Below are 18015 nucleotides of genomic sequence, written 5' to 3'. Positions count from 1 at the left end.
TAACAAGTAAATTAAATGAAGTATTATTATCATTTTTATTGTATTGCCTCAGTCTACTATAATCAAGTAATCTTTCTCACATTATTTATATTTTGCATGTTTAGGGAACTAGTATTTTTCAAGGGAGACTCACTTGATTACAAGTCTGGTGTAAAAGCTGCCTTTGAATCAGTGATCACAGCCAGGATTGATTTCATAATCCTGCTCTATGATCAGAGTAACAAAGCTACTGGTAAATTCCCAGAAATTCTTGCATTGATATCATGTCTATGTAATGAACTGATTTTTAGGCTTGAGAAATCACCCATTATGGTTTTACCTTAGATTTCCTTGTCACCAATCTGTCTGAAATTTTTTTATATTGATAAAAGGGTAATATTGAGAATAAACTTAGCTTGACTGTTCCCTTTTATTCTACCTCTTTTGCTGGTCTGGTGATATCTCTTGAAAATGCTATCCAGAGCCCTATTCTTCTAATGGATGTCATTCCACCAATTCTCAGTGATACCTTATGAGATCAAATCCACATCTTTGAATTACAATTTCTAGTTCACTTTAGCTTCTATCTGCACTCTGTGCACTAAAAATACTCTTTGTCTAAATAGACATAAATCCAAATAATTTGAGAAATATACCTTGCAATAAAAATAATAAAATGACCATTATAGCTAATTTCTATATAGAAGTCTGAGACCATGAATCATAATACTGGCTTTCCTTTCAATTTAATTTCCTATTAAATTTGCATTGAATTATTTTTCTATTGTTATTATTCCTATATGGGAAGTTATTCTCTCTTGAATTTATTTTGTTAATAAATGATAGAATGGATGATATAATGAAAAAAATACTGGACATGGAAATCATGACAATCAGAGTTTCAATCCAGAGATATTTAGTAGTTCTATTGTCATAGATACTGACATTGATCCTTCTTAATCTGTTTTCTCTTCTGTAAAGTGGAGATAATACTGAAATCTCTATCACAGGAATTTAACATCAAACTAGACAGATAAATTGATTTTATACAAACACACACATATATATGTGTGCATATATATATATATATTTGTTCATAGATATATATCAATATAAATTACATATTATATAGGAGTTTTACAAAATTTAAAGCACTATATAAATTGTAGTTATTGCATGGGTAGTTTTCTTCTTCATACTTTTTTCACATTTTAATGGTATTTTATTTTTCTAAATATGTGCAAAGAAAGTTTTCAACATTCATCTTTGCAAAACCTTAATTTCCAATTTTTTTCTCTTTCTCTTTTCCTCTCCCCAAGATATCAAGCAATCTAATATAGGTTAAACATGTACAATTCCTCTAAATATATTCATCATGCTGCACAAGAAAAACCAAACTGAAGGGGGAAAACACAAGAAAGAAAAACAAAACAAGCAAACAAACAACAACAAAAAGGGGAAAATACTATGTATGATCCATATTCAACCTCTAGTTGTCTCTCTGGATGCAAATGGCTCTTTCCAGCACAAGTCTATTGGAATTTTCTTGAATTACTTCATCATTGAAAAGAGCCAAGTGTATCACAGTTGATCATCACATAATCTTGTTACTATGTGTTATATTCTCTTGGTTTTGCTCACTTCATTCAGCATCAGCTCATGTAAGTCTTTCCAGGCTTATCTGAAATCAGCTTGTTCATCATTTCTTATGAAACAATTATATTGAATTAATTTCATATACCCTAACTCATTCAGCCATTCTCCAACTGATGGCATCCACTTAATTGCCAATTCCTTGCTACTACAAAAAAAGCTTTATGTTTTATTTTAAATAGAAAACTATTTGGATTATATTTCAGAATAGTAGGAAAAACTTTTTTTTTTTTTTACTGCTTATTATTAGATGTTCTCCAAACCTGTTCAAGAAATTATCATTCCTGTATTTTGAGACAAATCCATGAATCAAATCCAACTCACACAGGTTCTTGGTCTCATGTATTCTGTGCTTTAAATAAGCTATTCAGCATTGTATTTTAAAACACTATGCTTCATAATTAGCTATTCAGATCCTGTTCAGTGCACTTATTCCTAGTCAGGGAAAGAGTTTGTGTCTGGAAATATTTTTCATGCCTATCACACATCTCTTTTTTTTTTCCATTCATACTGTTACTTCTATCATAATTTTCATATGATGATTGACTAACATTCCCATTTTGTAACATTTTAGGCAAAGGGAATGGAGTCTGGTTCTTTGAGGCATGCAGGGAGAGGCAGCACCCTTTAACTTTAACTCAGTGGTCTTTTGGTGAAATTAATAATTCAAACAGAAACCATGAGAGTTAATTCTATTCCCTATCCAAATCTTATATTTCTAATTATCATAGAGTTTTTACTTAAGAAAATCACAGAAGATTCTAACATAAAAAGTGGTTAGGATCTGAGCTGTGACTTCAATTCAATGAAGAAAATATTATTAATCACATACTAAAGGCAAGATATCTAGATAACAACTGGAGGTAAAAAGTTGAGCATGAAAGAGCCCTAACCCTCAAGAAGGTTATATGCTTATAAGGATAACAACATGCACAAAAGTAAATGAATATATTACACAAGGAAATCGATAATAACAGATATGTCCTACAATAGAGATATATTGTAATCCATGCAGAGCATGAGCACAGGCAAAGAGAAGAAAATGGTTGGGAGAAAAAATGAGGAGGGTGAGTGTAATGCTCTAGTTAGCTTTCTGGAGGTCTCATGACCAACTTTGTTTTCAACAGGATAATCACCAAGAGAATATTCAGGGATAAATTCCCAAGTCTTTATTAACTCCTTCAGTCTCCTGGTCTAAACCAGTCTCTCCCAAAATTCAGGAAGGCAGGAGAGCTACCACAATGATGGGAGATAGAATGTCTCTCTTCCAGTCCTTGTTGGCTCTTATATACTCTTATCATAAGTATATCATCATAGATGTCAATCTCGTAGAATAGGAGTCAATCTTGTGGAACTATATTAAGTACTAAATACATGTAAACTAGAATCATTATCTTAATTTCACTGAGTTAACACCTTGTTTCAAGTATACTTCTCCAAAGTTCCTGCCCTTTTCAGGTGAGTAATACAGTGAAATAATATCTGTATGTTTAAAAATAAATATTTAACAATGACTCGTATCAATATAAGATACTAGTAAAAATGACAAGTTCAAGTAAAAGTACATTGTTTTATATGAAAATCTGATAGTGGTGGCATTAATAGCATGGTGATAGGAATACATGTCATATTTTAGCTGTGGATGATATTAGAAATGTATTTTTAATATGACCATCTAAAACATTTTGTTTTTGTGATTTGTTGTTGCTGCTGCTGCTGCTGTTTTGTTTGTTGTCTTATTGTTGTTATTACTGTTTTTCTACCTCCCCTGGTTAGATTACCCATTATATTTGAAGAACATGTGGTTTCCAAAATTAGCCCTCTAGCACAAAGTCCTTTTGTACTAGAAATGTCTTTAAAACAATAAAATACTATAAGATTGGAATTAGCTAGTAATGCCAAATCCAAGTATTTTAAAAATTAATACTTGAATTTCACTACAATGCATTTTTTCCTAAAAGCCTATCACTGGCTTTCAAAATATTGCTAATGATTCCATGTTTTGTAAGATTATAGAATTTGGAATCTGTTAAGAAATACATCTATAAATTAACCTTGAAAGTAGAGAATAGCAGCCAGAAATATGTCACACAGTATGACAAAAATTTAGAATGACTAGGACTCCAGTCACAAACAGGAATTTCTGAATCATTCTATTGCTTGAAGTCAGCAAATGCTCCATGAACAAAAATCCAATGTTAAAATTTAAATACTCAAATTTGCCTTTTTGGATTTTATTTATCTTCTAGCTTATTTAATAAGTTTTGTTCAATGTATAGAAAGAGAGAAGCTTTTGCATAGTCTTTACATAAAAGAAATTATATGGCCTTTATAATAAGATAGTATTTGGGGAATTTATGATTTTTTATTTTTGGAATGAATCATACAGCATGTTTTTTTTTTTAAACTTTTTACTTAAGTTGCAGATCAGAGCTATCTGTTCATTAAAAAGTATCAAAGAAAGTAGTAGTCTTATGGTTCTTTTCATTGGTCAGACCATATAGAAAACTTCTATTTAGTTCTATATATTGCAATTGGAGAAACACATTTACAAAGTAAAGAACATTCAGAGAAGAATGGCCAGAATGTTGAGAGTATTACAAACTATTTCACATGATGAATTTGAGGCAGCTGAGAATATTTGTCTTGCAGGAGAATAAACTCAATTAGAGCACAATGATTGAATATTCTCATAGGAAAAAAATAGTAAGCTTTATTGTATGTTGTTTTAGAGGACAGAATTGGTGTCAGTGGATGTTTTGGAGATATACCATTTAACTCAATATTGGGAACAACTTTCTTAAAAAATGGTAGAAGCCACATTAGAAACTATTGAGTTCCTTTAAAGTGCTCATTTAATTTGATCTGATAACTTAAGTAAAAGGTTAAAAAAAATTAGTATTCATTCCAAAAACCAAAAACTATATATTCCCCAAATGTTTCCTGCTATAAAGTCCATATAATTTCTTGTATGTAAAGACTATGCGAGGAATTTTCTTATAATGATTTCCATACATTGAACAAGACCTATTTAATAAGCCATACCATAAATGAAATCAGTTCATATAGTGCCTGGATAACAATGTCTCAGATATATTGTAAAATGAATTGTTACAATGTGGACAGAAAGTCACCTTAGGTAATGTTAAAAGTCTCTCCTAAGTTTTCATTATTTTAATTTTAAGTGGCTATATGCATAATATTTTCTCATACATAGGAGATATGGAGGATAGGAGAAGTGAGATATTCAGTAAAATATAAAATTCTAAAGGAGAGGAATTATATTCATTAAAAAAAAAAAAAAAAAACCTCAGAATCCTCTCTGCTTTCTGAGGCAGATAGCAGACTGGATCAAAAGCCAGAGCCCTACAATATTTTATTTACAGGAAACACATTTAAAGCAGGGTGATACATACAGAATAAAGGTGAAAGGTTGGAGCAGAATCTATTATGCTTCAGGTGAAGTCAAAAAAGCAGGAGTAGCCATCCTTATCTCAGATCAAGCAAAAGAAAAAATTGATCTAATTAAAAGAGATAAGGAAGGAAACTATATCTTGCTAAAGAGTAGCATAGACAATGAAGCAATATCAGTACTAAACATATATGCACTAAGTAGTATAGCATCTAACTTCCTAAAGGAGAAGTTAAGTGAGTTGCAAGAAGAAATAGACAGCAAAACTATAATAGTGGGAGCTCTCAACCCTGTACTCTCAGAATTAGATAAATCAAACCACAAAACAAATAAGAATGAAGTTAAAGAGGTAAGTAGGATATTATAAAACGTAGGTATGATAGATCTTTGGAGAAAACTGAATGGAGACAGAAAGGAGTACACTTTCTTCTCAGCAGTTCATGGAACCTACACAAAAATTGAGCATATATTAGGACATAAAGACCTCAAAATTAAATGCAGAAAAACAGAAATAGAAAATGCATTCTTTTCAGATCATGATGCAATAAAAACTACATTCAACAAAAAGCTAGAGGTAAAAAAGGAAAAAGGCTAGCTTCAGCAACAAGAGTTGAGAAAGAGATTAAAGGAATTAGAGTAGGTAGTGAGGAAACTAAATTATCACTCTTTGCAGATGATATGATGGTATACTTAGAGAATCCCAGAGATTCTAGTAGAAAGCTATTAGAAATAATCCACACACTTAGCAAAGTTGTAGGATACAAAATAAACCCACATAAGTCTTCAGCATTCTTATATATCACTAACAAAAAAGAGTTACAAAGAGAATTCTATTTAAAGTAACTGCCAATAGTATAAAATATTTGGAAATCTATCTGCCAATAGAAATTCAGGAAGTATATGAGCAAAACTACAAAACACTTTCCACACAAATAATGGCAGATATAACCATTTGGAAAAATATTAAGTGCTCTTGGATAGGTCGAGCAAATTTAATAAAGATGACAATACAACCTAAACTAATCTATTTGTTTAGTGCTATACCAATCAGATTCCCAAAAAACTATTTTAATGACTTAGAAAACATAACAACAAAATTCATCTGGAAGAACAAAAGGTCAAGACTTTCAAGGGAACTAATAAAAAAAAAATCAAATAAAGGTAGCCTAGCTGTACCTGATCTAAAACTATATTATAAAACAGTGGTTACTAAAACCATTTGGAATTGGCTAAGAAATAGACTAGTTGATCAGTTGATAGTTTAGGTTCACAGGACAAAATAGTCAATAACTTTAATAATCTAGTGTTTGACAAACCAAAAGAACCCAGCTTTTGGGATAATAATTCATCTGGAAGAACAAAAGGTCAAGACTTTCAAGGAAACTAATTTAAAAAAAAATCAAATGAAGGTAGCCTAGCTGTACCTGATCTAAAACTATATTATAAAACAGCGGTTACTAAAATCATTTGGTACTGGCTAAGAAATTGGGAAAATTGGAAATTAGTATGGCAGAAACTAGGCATTGACCCACACTTAACATTGTACACCAAGATAAGATCAAAATGGGTTCATGATCTAGGCATAAAGAAGAAGATTGTAAATAAATTAGAAGAAGATAAGATAGTTTACTTCTCAAACATGTGGAGGAGGAAGGAATTTGTGACCAAAGAAGAACTAGAGATCATTATTGATCACAAAATAAAAAAAAATGATTATATCAAATTGAAAAGCTTTTATACAAACAAAACTAATGCAGACAAGATTAGAAAGGAAACAATAAACTGGGAAAACATTTTTGCATTCAAAGGTTCTGATATATAAAATACATAGAGAATTGGCTCTAATTTATAAGAAATTAAGCCATTCTCCAGTTGATAAATGGTCAAAGGATATGAACAGACAATTTTCAGATGAAGAAATTGAAACTATTTCTAGTCATATGAAAAGATGCTCCAAGTCATTATTAATCAGAGAAATGCAAATTAAGACAACTCTGAGATACCACTATACACCTGTCAGATTGGCTAGAATGACAGGGAAAGATAGCTGAATGTTAGAGGGGATGTGGGAAAACTGGGACACTGATACATTGTTTTTTTTATTATTATAGCTTTTTATTTACAATATTTTTTCAGCATTGACAATTGCAAAACCTTTTTTTCCAACTTTTCCCCTCCTTCCCCCATCTCTTCCCCCAGATGGCAGGTTGACCAATACATGTTAAATATGTTGAAATGTAAGTTAAATACAATATATGTATATATGTGCAAAAAGTTATTTTGCTGTACAAAAAGAATCAGAGTTTGAAATAGTATACAATTAACCTGTGAAGAAAATCAAAAATGCAGGAGAACAAAAATAGAGGGATTGGGAATTCTATGTAGTGGTTCATAGTCATCTCCCAGAGTTCTTTCACTGGTTGTAGCTGGTTCAGTTCATTACTGCTCTATTGGAATTTGGTTCATCTCATTGTTGAAGATAGCCACGTCCATCAGAATTGATCATCATATAGTATTCTTGTTGAAATATATAATGATCTCCTGGTCCTGCTCATTTCACTCAGCATCAGTTCATGTAAACCTCTCCAGGTCTTTCTGAAATCATCCTGCTGGTCATTTCTTAAAGAACAATAATATTCCATAATATTCATAAACCACAGTTTATTCCACCATTCTCCAATTGATGGGCATCCACTCAGTTTCTAGTTTCTGACCACTACAAAGAGGGCTGCCACAAACATTCTTGTACATATAGGTCCCTTTCCCTTCTTTAAAATCCCTTTGGGATATAAGCTCAGTAATAACACTGCTGGATCAAAGGGTATGCACAGCTTGACAACTTTTTGAGCATTGTTCCAAATCACTCTCCAGAATGGCTGGATGTATTCATAATTCCACCAAAAATGTATCAGTTGCTCCAAGTCATTATTAATCAGAGAAATGCAAATTAAGACAACTCTGAGATACCACTACACAACTGTCAGATTGGCTAGAATGACAGGGAAAGATAATGTGGAATGTTGTAGGAGATGTGGGAAAACTGGGACACTGATACATTGTTGGTGGAATTATGAATACATCCAGCCATTCTGAAGAGCAATTTGGAACTATACTGAAAAAGTTATCAAACTGTGCATAATGCCCTTTGATCCAGCAGTGTTACTACTGGGCTTATATCTCAAAGACATCTTAAAGAAGGGAGAGGGATCTGTATGTGCAAAAATGTTTGTGGCAGCCCTCTTTGTAGTGACCAGAAACTGGAAACTTAGTGGATGCCTATCAATTGGAGAATGGCTGAATAAATTGGTATATGAATGTTATGGACTATTATTTTTCTGTAAGAAATGACTAGCAAGATGATTTCAGAAAGGCCTGGAGAGACTTACATGAACTGACGCTGAGTGAAATGAGCAGCACCAGATCATTATATACTTCAACAATAATACTATATGATGATCAATTCTGATGGATATGGCTATCTTCAACAACGAGACGAACCACATCAGTTTCATTTGTTTAATAATGAATAGAACAGCTATACCCAGCGAGCATAGCATTTCCAGTACCTCTGTTTTTGTTCGCCTGAATTTTTTATTTCCTTCACAGGTTAATTGTACATTATTTCAAAGTCCAATTCTTTGGCAGCAAAATAACTATATGGATATGTATACATATATTGTATTTAAAATATACTGTAACTTATTTAACATGTATAGGTCTATCTGACATCTGGGGGAGGGAGTAGGAGAAGGAGGGGAAAAATTGGAACAAAAGATTTTGCAATTGTCAATGCTGAAAAATTACCCATGCATATGTCTTGTAAATAAAAAGTTATAATAAAAAAAATGAGCTGAAGAAAGAAAAAAAAATAAATCCAATTCATGTGAAAGTCAAGACATTACTAAATAAAGGATGAATAATAAACATACACAGATTACAGGCAAAGAAAGTAAATGCTTCTTGACTGAGTAGTGTGTATTTATTCAGTTGTAAGAAATAATCAATAAAAAAAGCTGATGATCTAATAATCTGGTTAAATTGTAGGATAGAAGAAAAATGGCAAAATTATTTTAGCTAACTTATTTTAAAAATCTATTTTAGTAGAAAATTTTGGCTTCTGAATTAGCAACAATTTGCTGAATCTATGATTCTACTCTTTCCCCAATTTTCAAGGAAGTTTGAGATCAAAACAAAGGCTTAATGGGGATTTGATAATTATAGCCAAAATGATGTCAGTTAATATGAATTTATAGAATTGCTGGTCAGAGGATCTGCCAATCAATTCCAGTTCTATATTTTAAACAAAAAAATAAATAAATAAAAATCTAGATACAAAAAAAAAAAAAAAAAGAATCCTCTGCTTTCAAGAGTTCCATCAACAAGCATTTTTTAAATACTTCCTATATAACCAGTTTATAATCCTGGCAGAGATAACAGTTTATACAAAATTAAAATGTTAAAATATAACTTTGCAATATGTACATGTGTCAAAAATAACATAAGGTTCACACATTTTGCTTAATGCATATATACTTGTTTGAAAGAAAATAGGTGGAAAATTAAATTCAAGAACTTCCACAACTTAATACACAAAATTTATGTGTGGAGAATGCTTTGCAAGTCTCACAGAATTATATAAAATGAATTATCTATATTTAAGCTTTCTTTTCATGTATCTTGATCTTGGGAAGGGGTCTAAAATTCTTGAATTTAATTTTCCAATTATTTGTCCTGAGAAAAGAGGTGCTACAAATATTTTCATATGTAAAAGATCTTTTCCTTTTTTTTTTTTAAATATGTTTTGGTATTCATGTCTAATAGTGATATTGCTGGGTCAAAAGGTATACATGACTATGTAGCTCTTTGGGCCTAGTTCCAAATTGTTCTAAAGAATGATTGAATCAGTTCACAATTCCACCAACAAGGCATTAATATCTCATTTTTTTCACATTTCCTCCAATATTTGATATTTTCCTTTCCTGGCCCATTAGTCAATCTAATAAATATGAGGTAGCATTGTCAAAATTGTTTTAATATGTACTTATTCAATCATTAATGCATTAAGTTTTTTAATATGACTATAAATATTTTAGTTTATTTGAAAACTATTCATATATTTTGATCATTTTTTCATTGGGAAAGGCTTTTATTTTTATAAATTAGACTCTTCCTTACACATTAGAAAAAGTGAGGCCATCATCAGAAAAAGCAAATATAGACTATTTAAAAATTTAGATATGATTCTTCTTTGTCTTTAACTCTCATAGTTTTCTAAAGCAGTTGAGAATTTGATTTATTCATATTCCAAACATTTCTATGGATCCATCAGTAAATTAACTGCCTGCATTGATGCAAGTTAGAGATCTTGAAGATAAAAATAAGTATTGATTGACTTTTAGGGATGCTAATTTAAAGGTTCAAATGGAATATTAGTGAAAATATGTGACTTGGGAAGAATAAAAACTATTTAACATAGATCTATACAAAAGCTCACTGAAATGACATCTGTTTTGTGATTTCTATACTGAAAACTAATTAGCCAATTTGAATTTTTTTCCACTCTGACATCAAAGTGCTTATTAGAAGATGTACAATTATGAAGCTAGGAAAATTCTTCTAAAGTGTTTTTAGTATATTTTCTTTATCTAAACAATTTTTTTTAAGTTAAATGTGGCTTGAATGCCAACCTGAGTATCTGACTGTTTTGTCCCCAAAACAAATTTAATTCTATTAACTTGAAATAATTTGGAGCAGGGCAGCTAAGTGGCACAGTGTATAGAGTATCAGCCCTGAAATCAGGAGGACCTGAGTTCAAATTTAATCTCAGACACTAAACAAATCCTAGCTGTGTGATCCTGGGCAAGTCACTTAATCCCAATTGCCTCAGCAAAAAGCAAATAATGATTATAATAATTACAATAATAACAACAATAATAATTTAGAGCATCTTGAGACATTCTAATCACAACTATCTTTTTCCCTGAGAAATAAGCTTCTCTTTCCTTATTTGAGATTTATTATAATTGTCAAATGTGATAAAAAAAATTTAAGAATAGTCAATTTTGGAAGGACTGTTTGAAGGTAGACACATGAATACATTTGTAGGGATAGGATGTTGTGAATATTAAAATCATTTTCTTGGAAATTAGTATAACAGCAACTAGGCATTGACTCACACTTACCACCCTATACCAAAATAAGATCACAATGGCTTCATGATTTAGATACTATACACAAATTAGAAGAACAAAGAATAGTGTACTTCTCTCCAATCTGTGGGAAAAGAAGCATTTATGGTCAAAGAAGAAATAGAGTACAATGTGGAATGCAAAATGTATATATTTGATTATATTAAGTTAAAAAGTTCTTGTACAAGCAAAACCAGTGCAGAGAAATTTAGAAGGGAAGCAATAAATTAGGGAAAAAAAATTTCATCCAAGTGTTCTGTTAAAGGCCACATTTTTAAAACATATAGATAATTGACTCACATTTACAAGAATTCAAGCCATTCTCCAATTGATAAGTGGTAAAAGAATATGAACAATTTTCAGATAAAGAAATTAAAACCATTTATAGTCATGAAAAATGCTATAATTCATCATTGATCAGAGAAATACAAATTAAGACAAATTTGAAATAATACTACACACCTCAGATTGACTATGACATCTCAGATTGGCTATGACAAGAAAAGATAATGATGAATGTTGGAGAGGATGTGGGGAAAATAGGGCACAAATACATTGTTGGTGGAATTGTGCATTGATCCAACCATCCTGGAGAGCAATATGGAACTATGCCCAAAGAGCTATCAAATTGTGCATATCCTTTGATCCAACAATGTCTCTAAGGGCCTGTATCCCCAAATAGATCATAAAAAGGGAAAAGGAAGTATGTGTGCAAAAATGTTTTTAGCAGCCTTTTTTGTGGTGGCAAGAAACTAGAGACAGAGTGGATGCTTATCAGTTGGATAATGGTTAAGTAATGGTTGAATAAGCTATGCATATTAATGCTATGGAATATTATTATTTATAATAAATGATCAGCAGAATAATTTCAGAGAGACCTGGAGAACTTACAAGAAGTGATGCTAAATGAAGTGAGTAGAAGAAAATTGTACACTGCAACAACACATTTATACAATGATTAATTCTGACAGACATGGCTCTTTTCAACAGTGAGGTGATTCAGGCCAGTTTCAATGTTCTTGTGTTGAAAAGAGCATCTGCACTCAGACTGTGGGGACTAAGTGTGAATCACAACATAGTATTTTCACTTTTTGTTGTTGTTGCTTGAATTTTGTTTTCTTTATCTCTTTTTTTTCATTTTTGATCTGATTTTTCTTGTGCAGCATAATTGTGGAAATATGTATAGAGGAATCACGTACATTTAACATATATTGGATTACTTGCCATCTAGGAAAGAGAAATGGAGAAATAGAATTTGAACGCAAGTTTTTGAAAGAGTGAATGTTGAAAATTATCTATTATTTTTAATAAAAATCCATTTTGGAAAGGAATTTTGAATTACTGAAATGTCATATTTTTTATCTAGTGATTTTACTTCTAAGATATATGTCCAATAAGATCATGAAATAAGAAAGTCCCCAAATAAACCAAAATATTTACAAAAGTACTTTTATGATAACTAAGAACTGAAGAGAAAATAGTTCCTCATTGATTGAAGAATTGTTTTTTAAAAGTACATATATGAATGTAATGATATATTACTGTGCTGAAAAAAGCTAAAAATATGTTTAATATAGAGAAGTATAGGAAAATTTACATAGACTGATGCAGATTAAAATAACTGGGAGCAAGGAAATAGTATGCACAAGAACTACAACAATGTAAATTGAAAGAGCAATCATCACAAAATTTAAGGGGAAAAAAGATGTTGTGAATTACAAGGAATAGATGTGAGAAGATCCCTCAATCCTATTTCTTTACAGTCATAGAAGTTTCATGGTTGTAAATTGTCTATATTTTCACTTTTTTTTCCTTCAGTGCATTGATTACTTTTGCTGATTTGTTCTTTTCTCTCTTTTGTCTTCTTTAAAATATATTTGTTATTTGGAATGACTTTCTGGTAGGGAAAGAGAAGAGAAGGAGATACAGGTTAAAATTTAAACTATGTAGAAATAGAAACTGCAAGAATTTTACAGTAATATTTTACAAAGTTTATACTATATGACTAGGTAGGATTTATACCAGAAATGTAGAACTGATGGAATATTAGAAAAACTATCAATATAATTGATCATACCAATAACAAAATCCACAAAATTATCTGATTATTTTAATAGATGCAGAAAAAGCTATTGACAAAATACAACACTTGTTCCTCTTAAGAACACTAGAAAACATGGGAATAAAGTTGTCTTAAAATGCTAAATACCATATATTTAAAACCATCATCAAACTTTATCTGAAGGGAAAAAACTTGATCCTAATAAGATTAAGGGTGAAGCAAAGATGCCCATTATCACCATTTTTATTTAATATGTACTAGAATAATTTTCCATGTTGATGATATAATAGTATACTTAGAGAATCCTAGGGAAATAATTAAAAACAAAACAAAACAAAACAAAAAAAAAAAAACCTAGTTGAAATAATTAACAACTTCAGCAACAATTCAAGATAAAAAATAAATCCACAAACAGAATTTCTATATTTTACCAACAAAATCCAGCAGCTAGACATAGAAAGAGAAATTCTACTTAACATAACTGTAGACAATGCAGGAGCAGCTAGATGATGCAGTGAATAGAACAGTAGCCCTGCAGTCAGGAAGACCTGAATCAAGTCTGGCCTCAGACACTTAATACTTCCTAGCTGTGTGACCCTGGATAAGTCACTTACCTCTAATTGCCTCTCCCCCAAAAGATAATATGAAATACTTGGGAGCCTACATGCCAGGAGAAAGCCAGGAACTATATGAACCCATGTATAGCATATTTCATGCATATAAAGCCAAAACTGCACATTTGAAGAAATATTAATTGCTCATGGGTAGACCAAACCAGTATAATAAAAATGCCAATTCTATTGAATTTATTTATTTAGTGCTATATCAATTAAACTACCAAAAGCTTTGTCTTTTAGACCAAAATAAAAAAAAATAATATATTTAATCTGGAAGAACAAAAGATCAAGAATATTTATCAAGGGAATCTATGAGAAAAAATGTAAAGGAAGGTGGCCTAGTAGTACCATATCTCAAACTGTATTACAACGTAATAATTCTTCAAAATAATATGATATTGGCTAAGAAATAGATAGATTGATCAGTAGAATTTATTAGGTACACATTTTACAGTAGTAAATGACCATAACATAGTAATAGTGCTTGGTAAACCTAAAAATCCAAGCTTTTGGGACAGAAACTCACTATTTGACAAAAATTACTGGGAAAAGAGGAAAGCCTTTTAGCAGAAACTAAGTATGCATCTCATACCATATACCAAGATAAAGTCAAAATGGACAAGTGATTTAGACAAAAAAGGGTAATATCATAAGCAAATTAGGGCAGCATGGAATATTTTACCTGTCAGATCTATGGGATAAGGGAAGAATTTGTGACCAAAGAAGAGACAAAGAACATTACAGGATATAAAATAGATAATTTTGATTATATTAAACTAAAAAAATATTTTATATAAACAAAGTCAATGTAACAAGATTAGAGGGAAAGCAAAATAAATGGGGGTGAGGGGGAATTACAGCAATTGCTCCTACTAAAGATCTCATTTCTCAAATGTAGAGAGCTGAGTCAAATTTACAACAACATTTCATTCTCTAATTAATAAAGGATATGAACAGGCATTTTTCAGAAGAATAAATCAAAGCTTTCTGTAGTTATATAAAAATGTACAAGTCACTTTTGATTAGAGAAGTTCAAATTAAAACAACTGTGATACCTATCATATTGCCTAATATTGTAGAAAAGGAAAATGAAAAATGTTGGATGAGATATGGAAAAATTAGGATACATGCACTGTTTTGTGATACTGTGAACATTCTGGAGACCATTGGAGAACAAAGCACAAAAGGCTATAAAATTGTGCATACCCTTTGACCTGGCAATATCAGTATTAGATCTGTATCCTAAAAAAAAATTTATGTACAAAAATATTGACAACAACTAAAAATATTGATAACTTTTTGTGGTGACAAAGAATTGGGAAGTACGAGGATATCCATTAATTAGAGAATGACTGAAAAAGTTGTGGTATATGGAATTTTACTATACTATAAGAAATTATGAGAGGTTTGTCTTCAGAAAAACATGAGAATATTTATACTAACTGTTGCAAATTTAAGTGAGAAGAACCAGAAAAACTCTGTACATATTAACAGCAATATGGCATGATGATCAGGAATGACTTACCTATTCTCAGAAATACAATGATCAAAAAAAAAGAAAGAAAGAAAAAGAAATACAATGATCCAAGATAATCCTGAGAGCCTTATGATAAAAACTGCTATCCATTTCCAGAGAGAAAACTGAGTCTGTGTTGTGATCTAGTTCAGATGGATCTGAATCTGTCCCTGTTCGGGCGCCAAAATGTTGTGATCTTTTTCTTCTCAAAACGCAGCCGGGTGATAAAAGTTCAGATCTTTTATTATCTCCAATATAGCCCGGTTAGCTTAGAGGCCTATCTCTCTGCTTGGTTCCAAGAGCTCTCTTCGAATGTCTTTAAATCCAAAGGTCTGGTCCTTCAGCCTCTGCCTCTGCTTTCTTCAGTCTCCAGCCAGCTCCATTCTTCATGCCATTCCGGTGAAAATCCCCCAAAGTGCTCTGTGTCTGTTTCTTTTATACAAGAGGGAGGAATTGTGGGATACGAGATAGAGGGATTATGGGTTTTCTCCCATAGTGCTCTCTGGCCCAAAGAACTTCAAGGGAGGTGTGAACTCATTGAACTCCAATGAGTAAAGGTGTGGACACAAGCCTTGTATTAATTAGTTCTACTTAGTACCTTGTTTCAGGTTCTGCCCAAAACATCTTCTTGCAAGATTAGATCAACTCTAATTTGTTAACAGTTAGTAAGGATTCCAACAAGTCTGAGTCTGAGAAAGCAAAAAAAACAAAAACAAAAACAAAAACATACTTTTTAAACTTTATTTTTTGTTTGTTTTTATTTGGCTTTTTTTTTTTTCTTAGCAACATGGCTAATTTGGAAATTATTCTGCATGACTTATACATGTACAATCTGTATCAAATTTCTTGTCCTTTGAAGTAAGGACAGGAGAAAAAGGAAGAAAAGGGGAAACAAGTGAAATTTGTTTAAAATGATTGTTAAAATTGCTTTTATACATAATTAGGAAAACAAAACAATTTCAAAAAATAAAAACAAAAACTGTCAAAATTTCAAAATAATGATATTGTAATATTCTAGGCACAAATTTTTGAATACCCAAACCAGACTGTTTGCTTTGTGTGTTAAAAGGAAAGGACATGTTCTTCTTATACATTTAATATTCTACACTTTATATTTAGCAGTTTTTGCATGGATGGATCAAATAATTACTGTACTTGAATTAAAGTACTAAAATATTATCATTGAAAAGATCCTCAGCAAAATTCAAGGTACAGGCAAGACAACAGGAATGATATGTACCCGAAACTGTTTTTATATGATTTTGATCTCTTTAGGTAGGTCTTTATTTTGATGGGGTGAGCGTTCCTTGTAACTAAATGTCACCTAATCTATTCCCACTTTCATCCTTCCACGAATATGATTCATTTTCATAATATCCGATAGTTACTCACTCAAGCTCATTGGACTATTTCCATTGATGAAGAAATTATCAAATTGGCAATTAGATTTGATTTATTGGCTGGAAAAATCAGCCTTATAATAAGTCAAAATCTGCCTTGCAACTTCCACACTTGGTAGAGTTCTTTAACAGAACAAAAATAAATTTTCACTTGAAAGTCCTTAAAATATTTGAAGATCTTGATCATATCCTCCTTCTTTTCATACCCCAACTAAGCTTTCACTTCTCAAAACTAAACATTCTGAGCTTCAAGATAAACTTTTATTTTATTCATTTTATAATATGCAATAGAAAATTGATACAAACAATGTTTGGTCTTCAAATTAATTGCTATTCCATATCTGATTCTTTTTTGTAGGTCAAATTATGTCAGTTGTCATTTTCCAAACAAATGAGGTATTAGAATTGTAATTATGATTGCCTCAATTCAGACTATACTACAATGCTTTTCCTATATTATGGAGGGAAAATAAGTTATATTAATACAAAACCTTTTTTTTCCCCTTCTACCTTCTAAATTCCCTTGTTAAATTAGAAAGAAAATTACATCACCTAGTGGAAGTCCTTTTGCCTTGAGATTTCTGTGAGAAATTTATATATCTAAGGTACTTAAGTTTCTGGGATGATTGATATCTTTACTTCAAAAGTTTTGCTTATACTGAAAATACTATATGGGGTATTCATTGACTTAAGCTATTGGCTATCAAGGTACATTTGATTTTCAGGGGTTTGTTTTGTTTTGTTTTGTTTTTTGCTTTTATATTATAGATTGCCATTATGCAAATAGCAAATCTTAATTCAGAGCTTTTTTCAGTAGTAATTTTTATTTTCCTCACCATAGGAATTATAAAATTATATAGAATTTTTTGTCATACTAGATTCTTCTTAGAAAATTTTGGATTAGATCATGTTTTTAATAGAGAAGGAATTAGCAATTGGGCCTTTTCCCCAGAATGGGTGAAAATACATTTACCTTTTCTTTCTGTACATACATACACAGACACACACACACACACACACACACACACACTCACACACACACACACTACACTGCTTTTTAGACAATGTGAATATCCCACTAAATGACTCTACTGAAATTGTTTTTCCCTATTAAAATGCTTCAGTGAAATGAGTAAAAAATAAATTAGTTTGCATAGCTAACCAGATCATGTAACATTAGATAATAAA

General features: G+C 31.1%; 1 protein-coding gene across 2 annotated transcripts in view; it reads left to right on the top strand.

Annotated features, from left to right (window-relative positions):
• The window catches only part of FMN2 (formin 2), a 446111-nt gene that overhangs the window by 324767 nt on the left and 103329 nt on the right, over positions 1-18015 (top strand). The window lies entirely within an intron of this gene.

This window comes from Antechinus flavipes, chromosome 4 (genome assembly GCF_016432865.1).
Source record: "Antechinus flavipes isolate AdamAnt ecotype Samford, QLD, Australia chromosome 4, AdamAnt_v2, whole genome shotgun sequence".
NCBI classification, from domain to species: domain Eukaryota; kingdom Metazoa; phylum Chordata; class Mammalia; order Dasyuromorphia; family Dasyuridae; genus Antechinus; species Antechinus flavipes.
This window is presented reverse-complemented; position numbering and strand designations above follow the sequence as displayed.